This window comes from Microtus ochrogaster, chromosome 1 (assembly GCF_000317375.1).
Source record: "Microtus ochrogaster isolate Prairie Vole_2 chromosome 1, MicOch1.0, whole genome shotgun sequence".
Classification (NCBI taxonomy): domain Eukaryota; kingdom Metazoa; phylum Chordata; class Mammalia; order Rodentia; family Cricetidae; genus Microtus; species Microtus ochrogaster.
This window is the reverse complement of record NC_022009.1, coordinates 77,616,467-77,626,466: the sequence shown is the minus strand read 5'-3', so window position 1 is coordinate 77,626,466 and position 10,000 is coordinate 77,616,467. Positions and strand designations below refer to the sequence as shown.

Below are 10,000 nucleotides of genomic sequence, written 5' to 3'. Positions count from 1 at the left end.
TTCAACCAGATCAGATACATAAGGTCCATATTTTATGAGCAATATAAAAAAAGGAATTTAAAATAGAAATATTCCCTTTTATCCAAGCCTGCTCTACCAACATCCTCTTATAACTGCTATTTTGAGAGGAAGATTTAGTCCTTCCGTAGAATATAAATCTTTAGAGAATATGAGCCTGTAGAGAATATGAATCTTTTCGGAGCCTCATTAGTCATTCATCCTCACTCTTTCTCCATCTCTCTCAAGACTGAGAATGATATCCACATTCTGTTTATTCAACTATACTTCTCTCTCTAAGAAGTCACACAACTTGAGATCATCAAAATCTCTTGCTCGGGACACGCCCAGTTAAGTAGATTTCAAAGAGCATTTGGTGAAGGAGTCAGAAGGCTGCTTGATCCGAGGTTGATGCCACTCCCCATATGGCGAAAGAGTGGGGACAAAGCTTGCAAACTGTCCTCTGACCTGGACATGGGCCCTGTGGCAGCTGTGTGCCCACCCCATATGTCCCCAGCCCTAAATCTAAATACAAAAGAAAACCTGCATTTCAAATATATAAGATAAATTCAGTTCGCTGGGAAATTGGGTTCTTTTTACCCTCCCCTACTCATTTAATAAAATAAGGTATCAATCAGTCAGCAGAGATTGAAATAAAATTAGAATGTGTGAGTTTAAGCGTTAGGAAACAGTCAAATTGGCCACAAGACATAGGAGTGGTGACTGTAACACAAGGGAGTGGATACTGAACTTTGAACAATGTAGAAGACACACACACACTATACACACACACACACACACACACACACACTATACACATAACCCAGGAGTTACTTGATTTTCTTTTAGAAATAAATCATTTACAATTCTCTCAGAAAATGATTGACATCTTTTTAATGTTCACTTTTCTACCAGTTAACCCACTCCTCCATCAGACTTTGGCACAAGAGATCAATAGTAATTTAGAAGTGGGTCAGGATCCGTATCCCTAGAATATAGGAACATCTCCGGGCAGTATCTGCTGTTCAGCAGCCAGTACTAGACAGAAGTCACACCCAGAGATCCACTGGCCTGTTTTCAAACTCTAATAAATGTCTATGATTTGCTTGTTTGTACACTGAGCTGCCTGTCTACTCTCTAGAAACTGCAAGAACTTTATTTTGACAGGTTTTTCATTGAATAGTTGAAATTATTCTTATGCTTTTTGATTTTTTTGATTTAAATTTTCTTTTATAAAATATATTTTGATTATATCTCCGCCTTCATCAAAACCTGTTACATCCATACCTATCCAACTCTGTCTTTGCTTTCTTTTTCCCTCTCTTAAACACACACACACACACACATGCACATACACACACAATGGAAATCAAAATAGAAACAAACCAAAAAAATCTCTAAGATTAAAAACATATCAGAATTAAAAGCCCCCACAAAAAAAAACTATGGAATCCATTTTGCTTTGGTCAACCAATTTGCACACACACACAAAAGATACAGGCTAACAGATTAAATTAGAAATCAGGACCCATCTTTCTGCTGCACCCAAAATACATACCCCACAATCAAGGACAGATATTGCATTAGGGTAAAGGAGAGAAAAGTGTATTCCAAAAAAAAAAAAAATAGAGATCAAGCAAGCAGGGGTAGCTATTTTAATCTCTGAGAAAAAAAGACTTCAAACAAAGATGAATCTGAAAAGAGAGGGAAAGATACCTCATACCCATTAAAGGAAAAATCAATCAAGAGAATGTTACAATTCTGTTCACCCACCAATTTCAAGTGTGCTGAAGTTCATAAAAGAAACACTATTAAGCTAAAATGACATATTAACCCTCACACAGAAATAGTGTGAGACTTCAATACAGTGTTGCTAATAGAAAGATTATCCAGACAAAGTAAGCAGAGAAATACTTGTGTTAAAAAATGACATCAATCAAGCCAACCTTATGGACATCTATAGAACATTGTAAACAATTGCTAAAAATAGCCTTTCTTCTCAGCAGCTCATGGAACTTTCTCCAAAATCAGCCACATATTAGGACACAAAGCAAGTCTTAAGAGTTATAAGAAAATTGAAGTGACGGCCTGCTTCTTATCTGAGCACCAAAGATTGAAGCTCGATGTCAACAATCAGGTAACCAGCCATGTATAAAGCTCATTATAAGATGCAGCTCTTTCTGGAAATTTCTTTCGCAAGATGAAATCTCAAGAGGATTCATAGAAACATAAATATTGAAACAGAAACAAACAAGACTGGTGACTTACGCAACTGGGAATTATCAAGTAATATGAAGGCTCTTGGCATTTTCTTTAGAAATGTTTTACTCTTATGAATGTGTGTGTGTGTGTGTGTGTGTGTGTGTGTGTGTGTGTATGTGTGTGTACCCATGTGTTGGCACACAACTCCCACGGCACATATAGGGAGGTCAGAGGACAACTTGCAAGAGCTGACTCTCTCTTTCCACCACTTATGTCCTAGAGACCAAGCTCAAGTCATCAGGATTTGTGGCAAGTGACTTTAACTATCAGCCATATCAGTGACCAAAGAATCTGAATTATTTACATGATGAAGTAGATAATTATTCATCAAGTGAAATTGCAGAAGAATTGAATCCTTTTGTAAGAGAAAGCAAGGATCAGATGTACAGCCAGCTTGCATTATTATTTTGAGTGCCTTGTGAGTTATTTCATCTGTAAGGATTTCAACTCATCATATAAATGTCTTTCTTATACAGTGAGAGTATTTCAGTAGAATTAATTTACTGTTGAGAAAAATTGGATATTATCCTTGAATTTCTTTCCAACTATAGGCACCATTAATTTAGACATTTTATTTCATAAAAAAGTAGTTGCCCAGTTTTTTGACACACATATGTGACATCATTGGACGAATGTTTAAGTTTTATATATTACTTATTCTAGATATTGAAATAAGTGCCAGTATGACTAAAGCATATCATATATACAAATGTTTACATAAGACATACTAATTTACGAGATTCTGACATGCTAAGACATAAAATATTTAAAGAGCTTGAAAGAAAAAAGTAAATGCTTCAAGTTTGGGGACAATATCTCATACGAAGTGATGTAAACAAGGAGAAATCTAGCTCTCCATGCAATACCTACTTTACTGTATCCGTTTCTGGATGCAGAATACATTTTATGTTATGTTATTTCAATAGATAAGCTTTGTCAAACAACATAGACATGCCAGCCAAATAGAGAAGAGACTCTACATTTTAGCTGATGGATATTTTGAAAAAAATATTAACACAGAACATTTTTATTTGCAATTCTTTAGGAATAACGAAAAATACCATCACTCACAGTGGTGGGCTATCATTTCATATGCACTACTGTTTTGTTGAAACAGTATATCCAGAATCTGCGTGGCATTTTTTTCTATCTGGTAATGTGAGGCCACTGGATTTTAATTTATCATCATCAAATAACTGCTTGGACTTTAAAGCACAAAGCTATAATGATCTACAGCATTTAAACTAGAATCAAATTGGTTTTGCCAGGTAATAGAATGGTGTGGGCTCTTTTGACTGGCATTCCTTTACTAGCCCATGTGAAACTCATTGGTTCAATATCGGGGAATCAAATGTAGTTTATAAAATATTTTAAGGCCGGGCGGTGGTGGCGCATGCCTGTAATCCCAGCACTCGGGAGGCAGAGGCAGGTGGATCTCTGTGAGTTTGAGGCCAGCCTGGTCTACAAAGGGAGTTCCAGGACAGACTCCAAAGCTACAGAGAAACCCTGTCTCGAAAAAACAAAAATAAATAAATAAATAAAATATTTTAATAGATCACACCACGAAAATCATAAATATCTGCTAGTCGAACATTTTATGCCCTAAGAAGGACTAGTGCTTAAAGATGTTCTAGCAACCTAAGAATACTTCAGCGCATACAGAGGTTGGTGACTGAAAGGCTTTGAGGGCTAAGGGGTGGACATCAGAGCCTTTACAAGTGAGATTAATAAAAAGTAAATGATTTTACTCTATATCCCATTTATGAAAAAAGGCAATGAAGACAAAAGGTAGAGATGGAAATTTGGGGCAGTTTGAGTTGTTATTAGCATGACTTTTTTTCTTGCAAGTTTCAGATTTACATAGTTTTTTGACTGTCTTTATTTGTGTATACCCACTGCTATTTTATCAACAATTTATTATTTCCCTTCCTGTTTTGGGGTAATCACAAGTTTCAAGTTAGTTAGAATGAAAATCTATTGCCATTCTCTACAAATTTTGTTACAAATACAAATTCTGTTTTGAACAGAGACTCACATAAAAATATTATGATGGAAAATATACAAAATGGAAATTAGCCCCTAAAAGCTAGGAGTTTGATTTAATTTTTCCCAAGGATGATTTAATCCTACAAGCAATATTTCCAAAAGCCTCAAGAGAATGTTGTCATGAGAACTCTGCACTATGGAGAATCATTTAATCATTTCCTAGGAAAGCTTTAAATTGTACAGCGAGCCTGGCGAATAAACATATGTGTTAAGCATCTGCTACGAGCTTGGTTCTCTGGGAACTTGTCAAAACAAAGCTTACATATACATTATAAACTACTACCATGCAAATCAGACAAGCCACATACAGCAGCGATAGCAGGGTGAAGCTAGAGTGACTGCCCAGAGCATCAGAAAAGGAAATTGCACTTAAAATAAGACAGTAGAATTGTTCAAATTCCAAATTATAGCTGGCTATCACATAAGCCTCCTTGGAACACGGCACACAGTTCTGAAACTTCCTTAGCAGTATTAGCTAGCAAAGAACTTTAAAATTAACTGTGGTCTCGTTGATTCTTTATATGTGAGTATATTAGCCTAAAACCAACACGTTTATTTGTAAGTATTTTTGTAGTCCTAAGCACAGTTCTTTGCACATAAAATAGAAAAGGGAAATTGCAAACACTGATGAGTTCTTTTCTAAACACGAAATTTGATAACTATTGTATGGTTAAATGGAACACAGTACATGAAAATGTAATTCAGAATAAAGTTAGAGACTGAACTGGACATCTCCTGTGATCATATTGACGACTACCCCAATTGCCATGAGAAAGACTTATCAAGTCACTGATGGAAACATGCAGCTCCAAGCCAAATAGTAGGTCAAGCTTGGGGAACCCTGCTAAAGACAGGGGAGGAAAGACTGTAGGAGCCAGAGAGGTCAAAGACACCACAAGAAAACCTATAAAAATATCTAACCTAGCTCATAGGAACTCAGAGAACCTAAACTGGCAAGCATGGAGCTTTCATGGGACTGACCTAGAACCTCTACATATATGTGACATTGTATAGTTTCATCTACTTGTGTGATTCCTAACAATGGGAACAGAGGCTGTTCCCTAATGCTTTGGTTGGTTCCTAGGATCCTATTCCTCATCCTGGATTCTCTTGTTCAGCCTTACTGCAAGAGGATGTGCTTAGTCTTTTCAAAACTTGAGATGCCACCATTTGTTGGTACCCATTGGAGGCCTGCTCCTCTTTCTGAACAGAACCTGAAGACGAGTGGATTCAGGGAGGGCAGGGGGGAGGTTGGGAAAGGAATGGGAGGAGAGGATGGAGGGAAACCTGCAATCAGCATGTAAAATAATTAAACAAAAATTAAAAGAATAAAATATATTTAGGTTTATAAATTGTGATTTATTTTCCTTGAAAATTTACAAATATTTCTACTGCATATCCAATAGGCTCAGTGGACTAACAATCGTGCAAAAACTTTGTGTACTGTTTGAGGAGGCAACTAGAAAGTCATGTCATTTAAAGACAATAAGGTGAATGATATGGCCTTAATATCATTTAGAAAAATAAGAAAAAAAAGGGAAGGCAAGGAAATTCTGTTTATTTGAACTGGAAGCATTCTGGGTGAAATATCAAACTAACACTAAGTAGGTGCAGCTAGGCAGGAAGCATTGAGGCCTGAGACCTGGGAAGGTAAACAGTTAAAGAGAGTTGATTGAATTCAAGTTTCACTTGCCTGAGCCAAACTAAGGCCAAAGTAGTTATATAACATTTATTATTTACTCAACAGATGCTTCTGGTATATTAGCAGGAAAAAGTTCTTATTTACCCTTACCTGACCTCTTCAAAGGACTCATGTGAATTGAACATACTTGGCGTGCAGGAAAAAAAATGAATTCATATGATTTCAAAAGACGTTTGTTTTCAACTGTTAACCAACTGGGATGATGGTGGTTTTAATTATTTCATGTTATTTACTTTAATCAACTAATAAATAAGTGAATAAATTTGAATATATAAGTTATATTCAATTAATGCTGTTAAATGCTATTTGACAGTATAATTTTTATTTGACCAATCACGGCAGATTAATATGATTCATATAGGTAGTACGTGGACACCTATGAGCTGAGAAAGTCATGATGATTTCTATCAAAAATTCTAGATTTTAATCTCTGATCAGACATAAAAAGCAATCCTTCTTTTTTGAGATCAGGAGATGGTGTTTGACCATCTAGAAGGATGCTGTAGAAGGCTCTACTCAGGCAGTTACCAGACGATCTGTTTATGCTTGGGTTAGCAAACAAGGGAGGCAGTGTCCATTTATCTGCTCACTTTCCACTTAGTAAATAAAACTTTTTGAGGTTTTGTGCTGTGTTGAAAAATAGTCAAGGGTCTTGAGTGGTCTTTCTTCACATCTTTACTGATTCTCACTGCACATAACATATCTACGACAAATAGTGTTCAAGTTTACTGTACATGAAGCTTGTAGAGGTAACTTAATTTTTCATATTTGCACCCCTTAATATGATGTCAATCAAGTCATTGTTACAATATGTTTTTTATTTTATTTTTTTTTATTTTCCCATCTCCCCCTTAACCCAATCCTATCCACTCCTGTTCACACCTGATCTCAGCCTACCCATACATTCTGTTCTATCTCCCTCTTACAGGGAGATCCATGCATCCCCAAGGACCCCATCTCTTTACCTAACCTGAGAGTCAATGGATTGTAGCCTGTTTATAATATACTTAATGGCTCATACCCACATATAAATGAATACATATGAAATTTGTCTCTCTGGGTCTGGGTTATTTCATTCATGATGATTTTCTCTGGTTCCATCTATTTGCCAACAAATTTTATGATATCATTTTTTCAACACAACTCTATTGTGTAAATGTACCATATTTTGTTAATCCATTCTTCTGTTGAGGAACATCTAGGTTGTTTCCAGTTTCTGGCTACTATGAATAAAACTACAATGAACATGATTGAGCAAGTGTCCTTATAGTAGGATGGAGCATAATTTGTTATTTGCACAAGAGTGGTATAACTGGGTCCTGAGTTGGATCATTTCCCATCTTTCTGAAGAACCTCTGTATTGATTTCCATAGTGGCTGTCCAAGCTTGCCTTCCCACCAACAGTGGAGGAGTGTTCCCCTGCACCACATCCTCCCAGAATGAGCTTTCACTTGTCTTATTGATCTTACCTGTAATGACAAATGTTTAGGTAGCATGGAATCTCAAAGTCATTTTGATTTGCATTTCCTTGATAAGAATGATGAGCATTTCTTTAAGTGTTTCTCAGTCATTCGAGATTCCTCTGTTGCTAATCCTCTATTGACATCTGTAACCATTTTTAATTGGATTATTTGGATTGTTGATGCCTAGTTTCTTGAGTTTTTTTAAAAATATGTTTTGGATATTAGTCTTTTGTTGGATGTGAAGTTGATAAAAATCATTCTGTAGGATGACATTTTGTCTGACTGTCAGATTCCTTTGCCTTCCAAAAGACTTACAATTTCATGAGGCCCCATTTATAAATCGCTGTTCTCAGAGTCTATGATATCTGTGTTCTGTACAGGAAGTTGTCTCCTGTGCCAATGCATTCAAGACTAATCCCCACTTTTTCACCTATCAGATTTAGTGTATATGCTTCTATGTTGAGGTCTTTGAGGTACTTTTCCTTGAGTCTTGTGCAGGTTGATAAATATGGATGCAGTCTTCTTTGCGTAGACATCCACTTTGACCAGTACCAGTGAAGGGTGCTTTTTTCCCATTGCACAATTTTGGTATCTTTGTAGAAAATCAGGTATCCATATGTGTTTATTATGCCTGGTTTTTGGTTTGATTTCATTGATCGGCTTGTTTGTTTTTATGCCAGTACCATGTTTTTTTCATTGCTATAACTCTGTAGTTTAAAATTAGGGGTTATAGGTGACACCTCTCACTCTTATTGTTCAGAATTGCTTTTAGCTATTCTAGGTTTTTATTCCTCCATATGAAGTTCAGATTTATCCTTTCAAGGTCTATGAAATGTTGTGTCGGGATTTTCATGGGGATTTTACTGAATCTGTAGGTTTCTTTTGTTATGATGGTCATTTTTTTTTTTTTTTGGTTTTTTGAGACAGGGTTTCTCTGTGGTTTTGGAGCCTGTCCTGGAACTAGCTCTTGTAGACCAGGCTGGTCTCGAACTCACAGAGATCCTCCTGCCTCTGCCTATGATGGTCATTCTTATTATGTTATTTCTACTGATCTATGATCTATATCCATCTTCTGGTATATTCTTCAATTGCTTTCTTCAAAGACTTGAAGTTTATGTCATACAAGTCTTGCATGTACTTGATTAGACTTCTTCAAAGATATTTTATATCATTTGAGGCTATTGTGAGAGATGTTTTTTCACTAATTTCTTTCTCAGTCCATTTGTCATTTAAATTTAGGAGAGCTACTAATTTTTTGAGTTAAACTTGGATCCCGCTACTACACTGAAAGTTTTTAACAGCTGTTGGAGTTCCCTGGTGAAATGTTCCTTGTGTTTCTATTGTGTGAAATAATTGGAGTAGAATTGATTATAATTCTTCTTTGATAGTCTGGTATAATTCTGTTCAAATACTATCTAGCCCTGGGCTCTCTTTGCTTGGTAGACTCTAGTGCTTTTTCCATTACACTAGGGGTTATATGTTTATTTAAACTGTTTAAATTGATTTAATTTTCATAAGTGGTAACTATAGAGGTAATTATCCATTTCCTTTAGATTTTCCAATATGGTTTGATCTCGGCCTTCGGTTTGACTATTTCCTGTAATCTACCTCTCTTGGAGAATGTACCTCTTGTTTACTTCTTTTTGCTCTAGAGATTTCAGCTGTGCTGTAAAGTAGGTGGTGTGAGATGTCTCCATTTTTTTTATGTAATCACTTAGTGCTATGTAGTTTCCTTTTAGCATCACTTTTATTGTGTCCCTTAAATGTGGGTATGCTTTATTTTCACTCTCATTGAATTCTAGAAAGTCTTTAATTTCTTCCTTAACCCATTTGTTATTTAGGAGAGAGTTGTTCAATTTCCATGAGTTTGTAAACTTTCTGTTGTTGATATCCATCTTTAATCTGTGGTGAACTTACATGATGCACAGAAATATATCAGTTTTCTTGCATCTGTTGAAACTTGCTTAATATCTATGTATGTGGTCAGTTTTGGAGCAAGTTCTCAGTGCTGAAAAGAAGATATTTTTGTTTTGTTTGGGTGAAATGTTCTGTAAATATCTGTTAGGTCTGTTTTCTTTATAATGTCGGTTAGCTTCATTATTGCTTGGTTTAGTTTTGTCTGACTGTTCATGGGAGAAAGTAGGGAACTGTATACTGTGAAATGGGTGTAGTTTCACTCTGGTCTGTGGAAAGACACAGAGGTACCTTAACATTAAACTAGCCTTTCCTGGCTGCAGGGGGACTCAGCCTTTTGGGGACAAAGGCCCAGCACTGAGATGTTATCTGTTAGCCCCTGGCTTCTTTGTTATTTTCCAATTTATACCCCTAGCAAGTTGATTTCGTATCCCCAACCTCCCCAGGAAACTTTCAAAGGGACAAACCCAAATGCAAATTCTCATTTAAGAAATATCACCGTGTGCAAGATTTTTACCAACCATGCTTTGCATAGGTTTTATACCTTTAATAATCTCTCAGGCAAGATTCACATAGAGGGCAACAAGAGAAACCCAAGGTAACTGCTCAACAAGAG

At 36.2% G+C, this 10,000-nt stretch overlaps 1 protein-coding gene across 9 annotated transcripts in view; it reads left to right on the top strand.

Moving 5' to 3' along the window:
* Nucleotides 1-10,000, top strand: part of Dgkb (diacylglycerol kinase beta) — a 594,132-nt gene that overhangs the window by 21,000 nt on the left and 563,132 nt on the right. For 2 of the 9 annotated variants that reach the window (XM_013347829.1, XM_013347826.2), the window contains exon 2: nt 2,001-2,134. The exons of 5 other annotated variants lie outside the window; for them this stretch is intronic. The gene's annotated coding sequence lies outside the window, so the exon portion shown is untranslated. The remainder of the gene's footprint in view (nt 1-2,000; nt 2,135-10,000) is intronic. 2 more of the 9 variants (XM_026782456.1, XM_026782449.1) reach the window with 1 other exon arrangement.